Source organism: Cherax quadricarinatus, chromosome 4 (assembly GCF_038502225.1).
Source record: "Cherax quadricarinatus isolate ZL_2023a chromosome 4, ASM3850222v1, whole genome shotgun sequence".
Classification (NCBI taxonomy): domain Eukaryota; kingdom Metazoa; phylum Arthropoda; class Malacostraca; order Decapoda; family Parastacidae; genus Cherax; species Cherax quadricarinatus.
In genome coordinates this window covers 73,110,834-73,130,356 of record NC_091295.1, presented here as the reverse complement: position 1 = coordinate 73,130,356, position 19,523 = coordinate 73,110,834, and the positions used below count along the sequence as shown (strand labels likewise).

The following is a 19,523-nucleotide window of genomic DNA, read 5'->3' as shown; positions in this document are numbered from 1 at the left end:
TAATATATCGACAGCTAGTAGGGACCATCAGCAGATCCTCCACAAAAGTTACAAAACTCCCATACTACTGAATCTAAGTTCAGCATAAGAAAATCCCCGACGGTGATAATACACAGATACCAGTACAAGTTAGGTCAGAAGCTACAGCTCAGGACCTGAGTTGCTCAGAGTGTCTGTGAGACTCAACCTCAGTACAACGTCGAAAATCACTAAGTCTATACAATGTTCTGTGAACAGAGTCTCCAGAACTAACAACAATGAGACAAGAGACGATCTTCCAACAAGGGCCAATAAGGTAGACTTAGGCTCTTCTTGTCAAGAATACGTCCAACCACCAAGCGAGTCTAGATCAGACTGAATACTTCAGGCAAGGTGAGGACACCCCGCTCCTCTCTATCACGTGATAGCTCCATGGACAGTTACTGCCCAGCAACAGAAGCCGGCAGGGAAACGAGCAAAGAGCGGTAATTACAGTAGTTAGACAATCAAGACTTGAACTGTGAGCACATAATATATGTGTTACATCCTACCTAACAACAGGTAACTAAGTCAAATAATAATATAAAGCAATATATTCACGATTTAGCTATTATCGCAAATACAAGCAGTATAAAATTATATGAAAAGGTAATATACGTTATATTCATAATCATAATATACATTATATATATTGCAACCCATTCAGGGGTTGCAACACACACACACACACACACACACACACACACACACACACACACACACACACACACACACACACACACACACACACACACACACACACACACACACACACACAACACACACACACACATGCACACACAACACACACACACATGCACATACACACATACATATGCACACTCACAACACACACAGGTAATCAGGCTGAGGAAAGACGGTGGGGAACTCACAAGAAACGATCACGAGGTGTGAGAGCTCAACACGAGATTTAAGGAAATATTTACAGTAGAAACAGGAAGGGCTCTGGGAAGACAGGACGGAGCGGAACATCAACAGGGAATATACCAACAAGTGTTGGATGACATACATACAACGAAGGAGGATATGCAGAAGCTGCTAAGCGACCTTGATACCTGAAAGGCGATAAGACCGGACATCTCCCCATGAGTCCTTAGAGGGGGAGCAGAAACACTGTGCGTGCCACTAATCACAATCTTCAATACATCCCTAGAAACTGGGCAACTGCTTGAGGTATGGAAGACGGCAAATGTAGTCCCTATTTTTAAGAAAAGAAACAGAAACGAGGCACTAAACTACAGACCAGTGTCTGACGTGTATAGTATGCAAAGTCATGGAGAAGATTATTAGGAGGAGAGTGGTGGAACACCTGGAACGGAACAAGATTATAAACGACAGCCAGCACAGATTCATAGAAGGCAGATCGTGTGTCACAAACCTTCTGGAGTTGGTGTCACCACTTTATATTTGTTAAAAAAATGAAAGAGAGAAATTGTGTTTGAAAATGGGTCATCCGATCGGGTTGAACCTTGAGTGAGCTCGGCTTTAGAGTGCTGCTACACCTCCACTACTTTCCACCATCACCGACAATCTGGCTGATCAGAGAGTGGAGGTACAGTGACATATTATCAGTCACAGGCTGACGTTCCCTCACTTGAAACTGCGTAACCCAAACAGATAATTGCACGAGTCTACAAGGGAAAGAGGTTGACCTCCAGCTGCTGGTCCTTGACATAACTATTAGGTCCTGCTAGTTAGCAGAACGACCCTGGAAACTCATCAAAGGCAAACCAAAGGTGTTGTCAAGATGGTAAGATTTGTATAAAGACGAAAACGATCATATTTACGTAAAATTCCGGAGATTTAAAAAAAATAATATGTCAAATTCTCAGTAAATTCCTGCAATAAATTCCCATCAGTTTCTTAGGAAGGTCTGAGCGTAAAAGTGGAAGAAGAGGCGTCAGGCAGGAATAGAAATGTTTGAGTATTTCTTAATCCGCAAATCTTGCATTAATTCGTTCAACTCGTCATTCCCCTTCAATATTTCTTCCCCTCACCCGGTCCTCCAGTGAGGGGAAGTGTGTTGATGGTATCTATGTGTGAGGGAGGGTAGCAGTGAGGGGAAGTGTGTTGATGGTATCTATGTGGGAGGGAGGGTAGCAGTGAGGGGAAGTGTGTTGATGGTATCTATGTGTGAGGGAGGGTAGCAGTGAGGGGAAGTGTGTTGATGGTATCTATGTGGGAGGGAGGGTAGCAGTGAGGGGAAGTGTGTTGATGGTATCTATGTGGGAGGGAGGGTAGCAGTGAGGGGAAGTGTGTTGATGGTATCTATGTGGGAGGGAGGGTAGCAGTGAGGGGAAGTGTGTTGATGGTATCTATGTGGGAGGGAGGGTAGCAGTGAGGGGAAGTGTGTTGATGGTATCTATGTGGGAGGGAGGGTAGCAGTGAGGGGAAGTGTGTTGATGGTATCTATGTGGGAGGGAGGGTAGCAGTGAGGGGAAGTGTGTTGATGGTATCTATGTGGGAGGGAGGGTAGCAGTGAGGGGAAGTGTGTTGATGGTATCTATGTGGGAGGGAGGGTAGCAGTGAGGGGAAGTGTGTTGATGGTATCTATGTGGGAGGGAGGGTAGCAGTGAGGGGAAGTGTGTTGATGGTATCTATGTGGGAGGGAGGGTAGCAGTGAGGGGAAGTGTGTGATGGATGTGGGAGGGAGGGTAGCAGTGAGGGGAAGTGTGTTGATGGTATCTATGTGGGAGGGAGGGTAGCAGTGAGGGGAAGTGCGTTGATGGTATCTATGTGGGAGGGAGGGTAGCAGTGAGGGGAAGTGCGTTGATGGTATCTATGTGGGAGGGAGGGTAGCAGTGAGGGGAAGTGCGTTGATGGTATCTATGTGGGAGGGAGGGTAGCAGTGAGGGGAAGTGTGTTGATGGTATCTATGTGAGAGGGACGGTAGCAGTGAGGGGAAGTGCGTTGATGGTATCTATGTGGGAGGGAGGGTAGCAGTGAGGGGAAGTGTGTTGATGGTATCTATGTGTGAGGGAGGGTAGCAGTGAGGGGAAGTGTGTTGATGGTATCTATGTGGGAGGGAGGGTAGCAGTGAGGGGAAGTGTGTTGATGGTATCTATGTGTGAGGGAGGGTAGCAGTGAAGGGAAGTGCGTTGATGGTATCTATGTGTGAGGGAGGGTAGCAGTGAGGGGAAGTGTGTTGATGGTATCTATGTGAGAGGGAGGGTAGCAGTGAAGGGAAGTGCGTTGATGGTATCTATGTGTGAGGGAGGGTAGCAGTGAGGGGAAGTGTGTTGATGGTATCTATGTGGGAGGGAGGGTAGCAGTGAAGGGAAGTGCGTTGATGGTATCTATGTGTGAGGGAGGGTAGCAGTGAGGGGAAGTGTGTTGATGGTATCTATGTGAGAGGGACGGTAGCAGTGAGGGGAAGTGTGTTGATGGTATCTACGTGGAAGGGAGGGTAGCAGTGAGGGGAAGTGTGTTGATGGTATCTACGTGGGAGAGAGGGTAGCAGTGAGGGGAAGTGTGTTGATGGTATCTACGTGGGAGGGAGGGTAGCAGTGAGGGGAAGTGTGTTGATGGTATCTACGTGGGAGGGAGGGTAGCAGTGAGAGGAAGTGTGTTGATGGTATCTATGTGTGACGGAGGGTAGCAGTGAGGGGAAGTGTGTTGATGGTATCTACGTGGGAGGGAGGGTAGCAGTGAGGGGAAGTGTGTTGATGGTATCTACGTGGGAGGGAGGGTAGCAGTGAGGGGAAGTGTGTTGATGGTATCTCTGTGTGAGGGAGGGTAGCAGTGAGGGGAAGTGTGTTGATGGTATCTATGTGGGAGGGAGGGTAGCAGTGAGGGGAAGTGTGTTGATGGTATCTATGTGGGAGGGAGGGTAGCAGTGAGAGGAAGTGTGTTGATGGTATCTATGTGTGAGGGAGGGTAGCAGTGAGGGGAAGTGTGTTGATGGTATCTATGTGTGAGGGAGGGTAGCAGTGAGGGGAAGTGTGTTATGGTCTCAGTAGTAGTAACCAGTTACCAGTAACCAGTGTACCAGTAGTTGACTCACTACCAACCGTCTCTGCCTGAGTCACTATCTGTATTCATATTGTGCTGACCACAGCAGTATTCAAGGACCCCCTCACATATGGGTACTGTGGGCGGCTAGTCAGTGTTACGAGAGTGAGCAAGGAGATAGGCAGGCTGTTGGGCGCTCCCCACATTATCTGTAATTATACGTACTACCAGCCTACGTGAGTATTACTTTACCCTATCCACGTGTTCGAACTCCCACATGATAATGGTATCTATATGGGAGGGAGGGTAGCAGTGAGGGGAAGTGTGTTGATGGTATCTATGTGTGAGGGAGGGTAGCAGTGAGGGGAAGTGTGTTGATGGTATCTATGTGGGAGGGAGGGTAGCAGTGAGGGGAAGTGTGTTGAAGTATCTACGTGGGAGGGAGGGTAGCAGTGAGGGGAAGTGTGTTGAAGTATCTACGTGGGAGGGAGGGTAGCAGTGAGGGGAAGTGTGTTGATGGTATCTACGTGGGAGGGAGGGTAGCAGTGAAGGGAAGTGTGTTGATGGTATCTACGTGGGAGGGAGGGTAGCAGTGAAGGGAAGTGTGTTGATGGTATCTACGTGGGAGGGAGGGTAGCAGTGAGGGGAAGTGTGTTGATGGTATCTACGTGGGAGGGAGGGTAGCAGTGAGGGGAAGTGTGTTGATGGTATCTACGTGGGAGGGAGGGTAGCAGTGAGGGGAAGTGTGTTGATGGTATCTACGTGGGAGGGAGGGTAGCAGTGAGGGGAAGTGTGTTGATGGTATCTACGTGGGAGGGAGGGTAGCAGTGAGGGGAAGTGTGTTGATGGTATCTACGTGGGAGGGAGGGTAGCAGTGAGGGGAAGTGTGTTGATGGTATCTACGTGGAACGGAGGGATTAGACATGTCTTGGAACGTCTCACAGTGTTGACTAAAGTACCACCATCATCCTGAGTGCTTCATAGACACCCTGAGTGGTCTGTAGACATCCTGAATGGTCCGTAGACACCCTGAGTGGTCCGTAGACATCCTGAATGGTCCGTAGACACCCTGAGTGGTCCGTAGACACCCTGAGTAGTCCGTAGACACCCTGAATGGTCCGTAGACACCTTGAGTGATTCGTAGACACCCTGAGTGGTCCGTAGACACCCTGAGTGATTCGTAGACACCCTGAGGGATTCGTAGACACCCTGAGTGGTCCGTAGACACCCTGAATGGTCCGTACACACCCTGAGTGATTCGTAGACACCCTGAGTGATTCGTAGGCGCCCTGAGTGATTCGTAGACACCCTGAGTGATTCGTAGGCACCCTGAGTGATTCGTAGACACCCTGAGTGTTTCATAGACACCCTGAGTGATTCATAGACACCATGAGTGGTCCGCACACACCATGAGTGGTCCGCACACACCATGAGTGGTCCGCACGCACCATGAGTGGTCCGCAGACACCATGAGTGGTCCGCACACACCATGAGTGGTTCGCAGACACCATGAGTGGTCCGCAGACACCATGAGTGGTCCGCAGACAGGTCAACCTACTTCTCACTATCCCAAATCTGCACACAGAAATCACTCCCTATGAAAGTAAAAGATTGGGCAGGCGATGCAAAATGCCCCCAATTAAAAGTAGGGGCGCCATTGGTACACTAAGGGAAAACACCATAAGTGTCCGGGGCCCAAGACTGTTCAACAGCCTCCCGTCAAGCATTAGGGGAATTACCAATAAACCCCTGGCTGCCTTCAAGACACCTGGCTGCCTTCAAGACACCTGGCTGCCTTCAAGACACCTGGCTGCCTTCAAGACACCTGGCTGCCTTCAAGACACCTGGCTGCCTTCAAGACACCTGACTGCCTTCAAGACACCTGGCTGCCTTCAAGACACCTGGCTGCCTTCAAGACACCTGACTGCCTTCAAGACACCTTGCTGCCTTCAAGACACCTGGCTGCCTTCAAGACACCTGGCTGCCTTCAAGACACCTGGCTGCCTTCAAGACACCTGGCTGCCTTCAGGACACCTGTCTGCCTTCAAGACACCTGGCTGCCTTCAAGACACCTGGCTGCCTTCAAGACACCTGGCTGCCTTCAAGACACCTGGCTGCCTTCAAGACACCTGGCTGCCTTCAAGACACCTGGCTGCCTTCAAGACACCTGTCTGCCTTCAAGACATCTGGCTGCCTTCAAGACATCTGGCTGCCTTCAAGACACCTGGCTGCCTTCAGGACACCTGTCTGCCTTCAAGACACCTGGCTGCCTTCAAGACACCTGGCTGCCTTCAAGACACCTGGCTGCCTTCAAGACACCTGGCTGCCTTCAAGACACCTGGCTGCCTTCAAGACACCTGGCTGCCTTCAAGACACCTGTCTGCCTTCAAGACACCTGGCTGCCTTCAAGACACCTGTCTGCCTTCAAGACACCTGTCTGCCTTCAAGACATCTGGCTGCCTTCAAGACACCTGGCTGCCTTCAAGACACCTGGCTGCCTTCAAGACACCTGGCTGCCTTCAAGACACCTGTCTGCCTTCAAGACATCTGGCTGCCTTCAAGACACCTGGCTGCCTTCAAGACACCTGGCTGCCTTCAAGACACCTGGCTGCCTTCAAGACACCTGGCTGCCTTCAAGACACCTGGCTGCCTTCAAGACATCTGGCTGCCTTCAAGACACCTGGCTGCCTTCAAGAGAGAGCTGGACAGACACCTAAAGTCAGTGACGGATCAGCCGGGCTGTGGCCCGTACGTTGGACTACGTGCAGCCAGCAGTAACAGCCTGGTTGATCAGGCCCTGATCCACCGGGAGGCCTGGTCGTGGACCGGGCCGCGGGGGCGTTGATCCCCGGAATAACCTCCAGGTAGACTCCTGGTATACCTAACTAATACCCCCACTACCATATATTTCAGTGAACCTGGAGAGTCTTCCGGGGGTCAACGTCCCCGCGGCCCGGTCCCTGGCCCGGCCTCGTGATGGATCAGGGCCTGATCAACCAGGTTGTTACTGTTAGCCTCACGTAGCTCAACGTACGAACCACAGTCCGGCTGGTGAGGTACTGACTTCAGGTATCTGTCCAGCTTTATCTTGAAGGTGGCCAGGGGTCTTGAAGGTGGCCAGGGGTCTTGAAGGTGGCCAGGGGTCTTGAAGGTGGCCAGGGGTCTTGAAGGTGGCCAGGGGTCTTGAAGGTGGCCAGGGGTCTTGAAGGTGGCCAGGGGTCTTGAAGGTGGCCAGGGGTCTTGAAGGTGGACAGGGGTCTTGAAGGTGGCAAGGGGTCTTGAAGGTGGCCAGGGGTCTTGAAGGTGGCCAGGGGTCTTGAAGGTGGCCAGGGGTCTTGAAGGTGGCAAGGGGTCTTGAAGGTGGCCATGGGTCTTGAAGGTGGCCAGGGGTCTTGAAGGTGGCAAGGGGTCTTGAAGGTGGCCATGGGTCTTGAAGGTGACCAGGGGTCTTGAAGGTGGCCAGGGGTCTTGAAGGTGGCCAGGGGTCTTGAAGGTGGCCAGGGGTCTTGAAGGTGGCCAGGGGTCTTGAAGGTGGCCAGGGGTCTTGAAGGTGGCCAGGGGTCTTGAAGGTGGCCAGGGGTCTTGAAGGTGGCAAGGGGTCTTGAAGGTGGCCATGGGTCTTGAAGGTGGCCAGGGGTCTTGAAGGTGGCCAGGGGTCTTGAAGGTGGCCAGGGGTCTTGAAGGTGGCCAGGGGTCTTGAAGGTGGCCATGGGTCTTGAAGGTGGCCAGGGGTCTTGAAGGTGGCCAGGGGTCTTGAAGGTGGCCAGGGGTCTTGAAGGTGGCCAGGGGTCTTGTAGGTGGCCAGGGGTCTTGAAGGTGGCCAGGGGTCTTGAAGGCGGCCAGGGGTCTTGAAGGTGGGCAGGGGTCTTGAAGGTGGCCAGGGGTCTTGAAGGCGGCCAGGGGTCTTGAAAGTGGTCAGGAGTCTTGAAGACAGCCAGGAGTCTTGAAGACAGCCAGGAGTCTTGAAGGTGGCCAGGGGTCTTGAAGGTGGCCAGGGGTCTTGAAGGCGGCCAGGGGTCTTGAAGGCGCCCAAGGGTCTTGAAGGCGGCCATGGGTCTTGAAGGTCGCCAGGGGTCTTGAAGACAGCCAGGAGTTTTGAAGGTGGCCAGGGGTCTTGAAGGTGGCCAGGGGTCTTGAAGGTGGCCAGGGGTCTTGAAGGCGGCCAGGGATCTTGAAGGCGGCCAGGGGTCTTGAAGGTGGCCAGCTGTCTTGAAGGTGGCCAGGGGTCTTGAAGGCGGCCAGGGGTCTTGAAGACAGCCAGGAGTCTTGAAGACAGCCAGGAGTCTTGAAGACAGCCAGGAGTCTTGAAAACAACCAGGAGTCTTGAAGACAGCCAGGGGTCTTGAAGACAGCCAGGGGTCCTGAAAGCAGCCAGGAGTCTTGAAGACAGCCAGGAGTCTTGAAGACAACCAGGAGTCTTGAAGACAACCAGGAGTTTTGAAGACAACCAGGAGTCTTGAAGACAGCCAGGGGTCTTGAAGACAGCCAGGGGTCTTGAAGACAACCAGGAGTCTTGAAGACAACCAGGGGTCTTGAAGACAGCCAGGAGTCTTGAAGACAGCCAGGAGTCTTGAAGACAACCAGGAGTCTTGAAGACAACCAGGAGTCCTGAAGACAACCAGGAGTCTTGAAGACAACCAGGAGTCTTGAAGACAGCCAGGGGTCCTGAAGACAACCAGGAGTCTTGAAGACAGCCAGGGGTCCTGAAAGCAGCCAGGAGCCTTGAAGACAGCCAGGAGTCTTGAAGACAACCAGGAGTCTTGAGGACAACCAGGAGTCTTGAAGACAACCAGGAGTCTTGAAGACAGCCAGGAGTCTTGAAGACAGCCAGGAGTCTTGAAGACAACCAGGAGTCTTGAAGACAACCAGGAGTCTTGAAGACAGCCAGGAGTCTTGAAGACGGCCAGGATTCTTAAAGACAACCAGGAGTCTTCAAGACAACCAGGAGTCCTGAAAACAACCAGGAGTCTAGATGACAGCCAGGAGTCTTGACAACAACCAAGAGTCTTGAAGACAACCAGGAGTCTTGAAGACATCAAGGAGTCTTTAAGACAACCAAGAGTCTTGAAGACAACCAGGAGTCTTGAAGACAACAAAGAGTCTTGAAGACAACCAGGAGTCTTGAAGACAGCCAGGAATCTTCAAGACAGCCAGTGGTCCTGAAGACAACCAGGAGTCTTGAAGACAACCAGGAGTCTTGAAGACAACCAGGAGTCTTGAAGACAGCCAGGAGTCTTGAAGACAGCCAGGAGTCTTGAAGACAGCCAGGAGTCTTGAAGACAACCAGGAGTCTTGAAGACAACCAGGAGTCTTGAAGACAGCCAGGAGTCTTGAAGACAACCAGGAGTCTTGAAGACAGCCAGGAGTCTTGAAGACAGCCAGGAGTCTTGAAGACAGCCAGGAGTCTTGAAGACAGCCAGGAGTCTTGAAGACAACCAGGAATCTTGAAGACAGCCAGGAGTCTTGAAGACAGCCAGGAGTCTTGAAGACAGCCAGGGGTCCTGAAGACAGCCAGGGGTCCTGAAGACAACCAGGAGTCTTGAAGACAGTCAGGGGTCCTGAAGACAACCAGGAGTCTTGAAGACAGTCAGGGGTCCTGAAGACAACCAGGAGTCTTGAAGACAGTCAGGGGTCCTGAAGACAACCAGGAGTCTTGAAGACAGTCAGGGGTCCTGAAGACAACCAGGAGTCTTGAAGACAGCCAGGGGTCCTGAAGACAACCAGGAGTCTTGAAGACAGCCAGGGGTCCTGAAGACAACCAGGAGTCTTGAAGACAGTCAGGGGTCCTGAAGACAACCAATAGTCTTTAAGACAGTCAGGGGTATGTTGGTAATTTCCTGTATGCCTGAACAGTCTTGAGCCCCAGACACTTATTGTGTTGTCTAGTAGTGTACTATTGTGTGTTTTTAACAAACACAATACTGTGGTAAAAATGGTGGTAGAGATAATAGTGGTAGTTAATAGTTTTGCTGGAGGTGGGAGGTATTTGTGATAGTGATGGTGGTAGTTATTAATGCCTGTGGTAGTGGTGGTAGATAGAGGCAGGAGGAGGTCACATATGACCTCCCTCACAGGTCACCATCAGCGTCAGTCCTCCTTGGAGTGTGAATGGAGATGTTGGAGGTGGTCTGGAGGGGAGGGGGTGGCCTTGTGATGGAGGGAGGGAGCATCGTAGGTGTAGTGAGGGAGGATTGTGGGTGTAGTGAGGGAGGGTGTATGGAGGGAGAGTTGTGAGTGTAGGGAGGGAGGGTAGGTGATGCTGGCTGATCTCCAGAGCACCGTCGGAGGGAGGGAGGGAGGGAAGGATGAAGGGAGGGAGGGAAGGAAGGGGTAACAGCAGAGAGGGAGTTCCAGCCAAGAAATCAACCAGTACAACCTCAACAGTCGCCCGGTTCTGTTTGCCTACCAGTGGCTCCTACTCCGGCTGCTACTCCAGCACCTACTCCAGGCTCCCACCTCGTCTACGTTGCATAACACGCAGGCGCACGACCCTCCGCCAGCGAAGTGCTACTTCCACAGGTAAGGAAGCTACCTCCGTCTGGCGCACCTTCGCCAGAGCCTCCTGGTCGCTGAGAAGCGTTCACCTCCTCACATCCAGCTGAGAATGGAAATTTTTCAGAAACTCAGATTTACAAGTTAACTGGTGCGTGTAAATGTGTTTGTCTTATTTACAAGATCACTCGAATGAGGTCGCACACACACACACACACACACCACACTCACACACACACACACACACACACACACACACACACACACACACACACACACACACACACACACACACACACACACACACACACACACACACACACACACACACACACACACACACACACACACACACACACACACACACACACACACACACACACACACACACACATAGTAGTCCCCATATTTAAGAAAGGAAACAGAAACGAGGCACTAAACTACAGACCTGTGTCTCTGACATGTATTGTGTGCAAAGTCATGGAGAAGATTATCAGGAGGAGAGTGGTCGAACACCTGGAAAGAAACAAGATTATAAATGAAAGCCAGCATGGGTTCATGGAAGGCAAATCTTGTATCACAAACCTCCTGGAGTTTTATGACAAGGTAACAGAAGTAAGACACGAGAAAGAGGAGTGGGTAGATTGCATTTTCCTAGACTGCAGGAAGGCCTTTGACACAGTTCCCCACAAGAGATTCGTGCAGAAGCTGTAGCATCAGGCGCATGTAAAAGGAAGGGCACTGCAATGGATAAGGGAATACCTGACAGGGAGGCAGCAACGAGTCATGGTACGTGAAGAGGTATCACAGTGGGCGCCTGTTACGAGCGGGGTCCCACAGGGGTCAGTTCTAGGACCAGTGCTATTTTTGATATATGTGAACAACACGATGGAAGGAATAGACTCTGAAGTGTCCCTGTTCACAGATGACGTGAAGTTGATGAGAAGAATTAAATCGGACGAGGATGAGGCAGAACTGCAAAGAGACCTGGACAGGCTGGACATGTGGTCCAGTAACTGGCTTCTCGAATTCAATCCAGCCAAATGCAAAGTCATGAAGATTGGGGAGGGGCAAAGAAGACCGCAGACAGAGTATAGGCTAGGTGGACAAAGACTACAGACCTCACTCAGGGAGAAAGACCTTGGGGTGACCATAACACCGAGCACATCACCGGAGGCACACATCAACCAAATAACTGCTGCAGCATACGGGCGCCTGGCAAACCTGAGAATAGCGTTCCGATACCTTAATAAGGAATCGTTCAAGACACTGTACACTGTGTATGTTAGGCCCATACTGGAGTATGCAGCACCAGTCTGGAACCCACACCTGGTCAAGCACGTCAAGAAGTTAGAGAAAGTACAAAGGTTTGCAACAATGCTAGTCCCAGAGCTCAAGGGAATGTCGTACGAGGAAAGGTTAAGGGAAATCGGACTGACCACACTGGAGGACAGAAGGGTCAGGGGAGACATGATAACGACATACAAGATACTGCGGGGAATAGACAAGGTGGACAGAGATAGGATGTTCCAGAGAGGGGACACAGGGACAAGGGGTCACAACTGGAAGCTGAAGACTCAGACGAGTCACAGGGACGTTAGGAAGTATTTCTTCAGTCATAGAGTTGTCAGCAAGTGGAATAGCCTAGCAAGTGAAGTAGTGGAGGCAGGAACCATACATAGTTTTAAGAAGAGGTATGACAAAGCTCAGGAAGCAGAGAGAGAGAGAGGATCCAGTAGCGATCAGTGAAGAGGCGGGGCCGGGAGCTGAGTCTCGACCCCTGCAACCACAATTAGGTGAGTACAATTAGGTGAGTACACACACACACACACACACACACACACACACACACACACACACACACACACACACACACACATACACACACACCTGACTATCACTACACAAGTGCCGTGTCATAACGGATAGAGGGGAGATGAATTGACACATCTGCCATCAGAGAAGACAGCATCCGTCACCCTCAGATCAGCACCTCCCACCCACGGATCAATCAAGCTCTCTCAGTACCTACGCTATTTTAAGCACAAACCACAGCACACCTAGGTCAGTAGTGCTAGCTTGCTAAGTTTAACACCTGTCTACTACACCAGGATCATTGAACCTGCAAGTCACCTGTATTCAAGAATACAGTAATCTCTGAAATCAGGACTGAAATCATATGTATACTGAGAAATACACGCCTTTCAGTGTGTATATACCGAGAGATACACACTTCTTGGTATATATACACTGAGAGATGTCGCTAGGTGTGTAAAGGCTGAGATACACACGTATCCACACGTGACATTGCAGTACGGCCCTAGAGTATTGGCCTCCAGTGACCTTGTCGGTCTGTGTATGGTCCGCCAGTGGTGCTGTGGTCTGTATATGGTCCGCCAGTGGTACTGTGATCTGTGTATGGTCCGCCAGTGGTGCTGTAGTCTGTATATGGTCCGCCAGTGGTACTGTGGTCCACGTATGGTCCACCTAGTAATTGTTATAAATAGAACCCCTGCCTCAGATACCTAGAAGAGAGATTCTAGGCGCTTCCAGGCCCCTCCAGCGCCTCCAGGCCCCTCCAGCACCTCCAGGCCCCTCCAGCACCTCCTAGGTCTATAACATTTCTCGAAGTACCCTCTCTAAGAGCACTTTCAGAAATCTTATAGACCTAGCCATTTTCAAGAAAAAATAAAATGGCCTCTTAGGACATTCATATCACCTTACACCAAACCCACACGACTCTAGTACATAACAGGCGTGATACTAGAAGCCACCTAAGCTCGTTAGACGTCTTGTGGGTGATTTTCTAACTTCCGGTATCCAGTATTCCTGACATCCAGTATTCCTAACATCTGTCAGCTGCTTCTAAACAACTGTCAGCTGCTTCTAGATAACTGTCAGCTGTTTCTAGACCACTGTCAGCTGTTTCTAAACCGCTGTCAGCTGCTTCTAGATCACTGTCAGCTGCTTATAGGTTACTGTCATCTGCTTCTGGATTACTGTTACCTGCTTTTAAATCACTGTCAGCTCTTCTAGACCATTGTCAGCTGCTTCTATATCACCGTCATGTGCTTCTAGGCCACTGTCAGCTGCTTCTAGATTATTGAGAGCCGCCTCGAGACCACTGTCAGCTACTTCTATACCACTGTCAGCTGCTTCTAGATCACTGTCAGCTGCTTCTAGAAACTGTCAGCAGCTTCTAGAAGACTTTCAGCTGCTTCTAGATCTCTGTCAGCTGCTTCTAGAAGACTGTCAGCTGCTTCTAGAAGGCTGTCAGCAGCTTCTAGAAGACTTTCAGCTGCTTCTAGATCTCAGTCAGCTGCTTCTAGAAGACTGTCAGCTGCTTCTAGAAGACTGTCAGCTCCTTCTAGAAAACTGTCAGCTGCTTCTAGAAGACTGTCAGCATCTTCTAGAAAACTTTCAGCTGCTTCTAGACCTCTGTCAGTTACCCTTCCCTTGCCCTGCCGACCTTGTCACACTTTTGGCACCGGTGCCATGATTCTGGTAGTGCCCAGCGAAACCACGTACTGAACCTGGAGCCGGATACCTGAAGCCGGATACCTGAAGCCGGATACCCTGGTGTCTTGAAGACAGTGTGGGTGTCTTGAAGACAGTGTGGGTGTCTTGAAGACAGTGTGGGTGTCTTGAAGACAGTGTGGGTGTCTTGAAGACAGTGTGGGTGTCTTGAAGATAGTGTGGGTGTCTTGAAGACAGTGTGGGTGTCTTGAAGATAGTGCGGGTGTCTTGAAGACAGTGTGGGTGTCTTGAAGACAGTGTGGGTGTCTTGAAGACAGTGTGGGTGTCTTGAAGATAGTGCGGGTTGTCTTGAAGACAGTGTGGGTGTCTTGAAGACAGTGTGGGTGTCTTGAAGACAGTGTGGGTGTCTTGAAGATAGTGCGGGTGTCTTGAAGACAGTGTGGGTGTCTTGAAGACAGTGTGGGTGTCTTGAAGACAGTGTGGGTGTCTTGAAGACAGTGTGGGTGTCTTGAAGATAGTGCGGGTGTCTTGAAGACAGTGTGGGTGTCTTGAAGACAGTGTGGGTGTCTTGAAGACAGTGTGGATGTCTTGAAGACAGTGTGGGTGTCTTGAAGACAATGTGGGTGTCTTGAAGACAGTGTGCATGCTACAGTTATCTAGCAGTATACCTGCTGTAGTTATCTAGCAGTATACCTGCTGTAGTTATCTAGCAGTATACCTGCTGTAGGTATCTAGCAGTATACCTGCTGTAGTTATCTAGCAGTATACCTGCTGTAGGTATCTAGCAGTATACCTGCTGTAGTTATCTAGCAGTATACCTGCTGTAGTTATCTAGCAGTATACCTGCTGTAGTTATCTAGCAGTATACTTGCTGTAGTTATCTAGCAGTATACCTGCTGCAGTTATCTAGCAGTATACCTGCTGTAGTTATCTAGCAGTATACCTACAGTAGTTATCTAGCAGTATACCTGCTGTAGTTATCTAGCAGTATACCTGCTGCAGTTATCTAGCAGTATACCTGCTGCAGTTATCTAGCAGTATACCTGCTGTAGTTATCTAGCAGTATACCTACAGTAGTTATCTAGCAGTATACCTGCTGTAGTTATCTAGCAGTATACCTGCTGTAGTTATCTAGCAGTATACCTGCTGTAGTTATCTAGCAGTATACCTACAGCAGTTATCTAGCAGTATACCTGCTGTAGTTATCTAGCAGTATACCTACAGTAGTTATCTAGCAGTATACCTGCTGTAGTTATCTAGCAGTATACCTGCTGTAGTTATCTAGCAGTATACCTACAGCAGTTATCTAGCAGTATACCTGCTGTAGTTATCTAGCAGTATACCTACAGTAGTTATCTAGCAGTATACCTGCTGTAGTTATCTAGCAGTATACCTGCTGTAGTTATCTAGCAGTATACCTACAGCAGTTATCTAGCAGTATACCTGCTGTAGTTATTTAGCAGTATACCTGCTGTAGTTATCTAGCAGTATACCTGCTGTAGTTATTTAGCAGTATACCTGCTGTAGTTATCTAGCAGTATACCTACAGCAGTTATCTAGCAGTATACTTGCTGTAGTTATCTAGCAGTATACTTGCTGTAGTTATCTAGCAGTATACCTGCTGTAGTTATTTAGCAGTATACCTGCTGTAGTTATCTAGCAGTATACCTGCTGTAGTTATCTAGCAGTATACTTGCTGTAGTTATCTAGCAGTATACTTGCTGTAGTTATCTAGCAGTATACCTACTAGCAGTATACCTGCTAGCAGTATACCTGCTGTAGTTTTCTAGCAGTATACCTGCTGTAGTTTTCTACCAGTATACCTGCTGTAGTTTTCTAGCAGTATACCTGCTATAGTTTTCTAGCAGTATACCTGCTATAGTTTTCTAGCAGTATACCTGCTATAGTTTTCTAGCAGTATACCTGCTATAGTTTTCTAGCAGTATACCTGCTATAGTTTTCTAGCAGTATACCTGCTGTAGTTATCTAGCAGTATACCTGCTGTAGTTATCTAGCAGTATACCTGCTGTAGTTATCTAGCAGTATACTTGCTGTAGTTATCTAGCAGTATACCTGCTGTAGTTATCTAGCAGTATACCTGCTGTAGTTATCTAGCAGTATACCTGCTGTAGTTATCTAGCAGTATACCTGCTGTAGTTATCTAGCAGTATACCTGCTGTAGTTTTCTAGCAGTATACCTGCTATAGTTTTCTAGCAGTATACCTGCTGTAGTTTTCTAGCAGTATACCTGCTGTAGTTTTCTAGCAGTATACCTGCTGTAGTTTTCTAGCAGTATACCTGCTGTAGTTTTCTAGCAGTATACCTGCTGTAGTTATTTAGCAGTATACCTACAGCAGTTATCTAGCAGTATACCTGCTGTAGTTATCTAGCAGTATACCTGCTGTAGTTATCTAGCAGTATACTTGCTGTAGTTATCTAGCAGTATACCTGCTGTAGTTATCTAGCAGTATACCTGCTGTAGTTATCTAGCAGTATACTTGCTTACCCAATTATAGTCTTCTGTTAAGCATACCCGCTGTTAGCTCTAGCAGCATACCCTTGCTGTAGCCATTCAGCCAGCATACCCAAGCTGTAGCTTATTCTAGCAGCATAATCTTGCCATAGCCTTCAGCAAGCATTACCCGTCGCACATCCAGCAGCATACCCGCCGTAGCCTTCACCAGCATACCCGCGTAGTTTATCTGTAGCGAGCATACCCGTTAATAGGCCTTCATCATACCCAGCTATAGCCTCCTGCTTGGCATACCCGCTTATAGCCTTCAGCAGCATAATCTGCTATAGCCTCTAGCAGCACCCGGCCAGGCCTCTGTTGCCAGCATACCCGCTATAAGCTCACACCCGCTATAGCCTTCTTCTAGCAGCATAATCCTATAGTTATTCCAGCAGCATACCCGTTGCCATAGCTTATCCAGCAGCATACCCGCCATAGCCTCTGTTGGCATACCCGTTGCAGTCACCCAGCATACCCGCTATAAGCCTCTGCTTAAGTACACCCGCTATTAGCTCTCTACAGCATACCCTGCTGCAGCTTATCCAGCAGCATAATCCTGGCTATAGCTCTTTTCAGCCAGCATACCCTGCTTGCAGTTATTCCAGCAGCATACCCACAGCTGCCTTCAGTTTTCTAGCATACCCGCTGTAGGCTTCCTTCACCAGCATACCTGCCTGTGAAGCTCTAGCAGCATAATCTGCTATAGCCTCTGAGCAGCATAATCCTTCGCCTGCAGCCATTCAGCAGCATGACCTGCCTGCAGCCTTCTGTTACATAATATACCTATTAGCTTTCAGCCAGCATACCCTGCTATAGCTCCTTCAGCAGCATACCCACTATAGTCTTCAGCAGTAATACCCAAGCCAGAAGCTCTCTTGTTATGCAGTAATACCCTGGGCTATAGCTCTCTAGCATATCTGCTGTAGTTTCTACCAGTCTGGCTTATAGCTCCTTCTAGCAGCATACCCACCTTATAGCTTCTCAATGGGGGTATTCAACATGGCTGTTCACCTTGTCGGTATTTTAGACCACTGAGATACATTATGGGTATGTTTGAGGGTTGTCTCTTAGAGTGGCTGTAGATCTGCTGCAGTGCTCCTTCCTTCGTGAGTGGGTGTAACTTGGATCTGCTCAACATGGGCCAGTAGGCCTGCAGCAGTGCTCCTTCCTTTTATGTAACTTCTTGTTCTGAAGTGTTCCTGGTACTTTCCCGACAGTTTCCTGAACGTTTTTCGCACGTTTAAATTCCTGACGAACCATAATCTAGAAGCAGCCTTCTGCTACCCTAGTCAACCTTATGTGCCACCACCACTACCACCATCCACAACCACCACTACCACCATCCACAACCACCACTACCACCATCCACAACCACCACTACCACCATCCACAACCACCACTACCACCATCCACAACCACCACTACCACCATCCACAACCACCACTACCACCATCCACAACCACCACTACCACCATCCACAACCACCACTACTCCACAACCACCACTACCACCATCCACAACCACCACTACCACCATCCACAACCACCACTACCACCATCCACAACCACCACTACCACCATCCACAACCACCACTACCACCATCCACAACCATCACTACCACCATCCACAACCACCACTACCACCATCCACAACCACCACTACCACCATCCACAACCATCACGACCACCATCCACAACCACCACTACCACCATCCACAACCACCACTACCACCATCCACAACCACCACTACCACCATCCACAACCACCACTACCACCATCCACAACCACCACTACCACCATCCACAACCACCACTACCACCATCCACAACCACCACTACCACCATCCACAACCACCACTACCACCATCCACAACCACCACTACCACCATCCACAACCACCACTACCACCATCCACAACCACCACTACCACCATCCACAACCACCACTACCACCATCCACAACCACCACTACCACCATCCACAACCATCACTACCACCATCCACAACCACCACTACCACCATCCACAACCACCACTACCACCATCCACAACCATCACGACCACCATCCACAACCACCACTACCACCATCCACAACCACCACTACTACCATCCACAACCACCACTACCACCATCCACTACCACCATCCACAACCACCACTACCATCATCCACAACCACCACTACCACCATCCACAACCACCACTACCACCATCCACAACCACCACTACCACCATCCACAACCACCACTACCACCATCCACAACCACCACTACCACCATCCACAACCATCACGACCACCATCCACAACCACCACTACCACCATCCACAACCACCACTACCACCATCCACAACCACCACTACCACCATCCACAACCACCACTACCACCATCCACAACCACCACTACCACTACCACCATCCACAACCACCACTACCACCATCCACAACCACCACTACCACCATCCACAACCACCACTACCACCATCCACAACCACCACTACCACCATCCACAACCACCACTACCACCATCCACAACCATCACGACCACCATCCACAACCACCACTACCACCATCCACAACCACCACTACCACCATTCACAACCACCACTACCACCATCCACAACCACCACTACCACCATCCACAACCACCACTACCACCATCCACAACCACCACTACCACCATCCACAACCACCACTACCACCATCCACAACCACCACTACCACCATCCACAACCACCACTACCACCATCCACAACCACCACTACCACCATCCACAACCATCACGACCACCATCCACAACCACCACTACCACCATCCACAACCATCACGACCACCATCCACAACCACCACTACCACCATCCACAACCATCACGACCACCATCCACAACCACCACTACCACCATCCACAACCATCACGACCACCATCCACAACCACCACTACCACCATCCACAACCACCACTACCACCATCCACAACCACCACTACCACCATCCACAACCACCACTACCACCATCCACAACCACCACTACCACCATCCACAACCACCACTACCACCATC

At 49.9% G+C, this 19,523-nt stretch overlaps 1 protein-coding gene across 3 annotated transcripts in view; it reads left to right on the top strand.

The window, feature by feature from the left end:
* Positions 1 to 19,523, top strand: part of LOC128684470 (glutathione S-transferase 1-1) — a 437,568-nt gene that overhangs the window by 173,756 nt on the left and 244,289 nt on the right. For 2 of the 3 annotated variants that reach the window (XM_053770665.2, XM_070097828.1), the window contains exon 1: positions 10,352 to 10,509. The exons of the other annotated variant lie outside the window; for it this stretch is intronic. The gene's annotated coding sequence lies outside the window, so the exon portion shown is untranslated. Of the gene's footprint in view, positions 1 to 10,351; positions 10,510 to 19,523 lie in introns of those variants that run through there. 3 annotated transcript variants of the gene reach the window in all.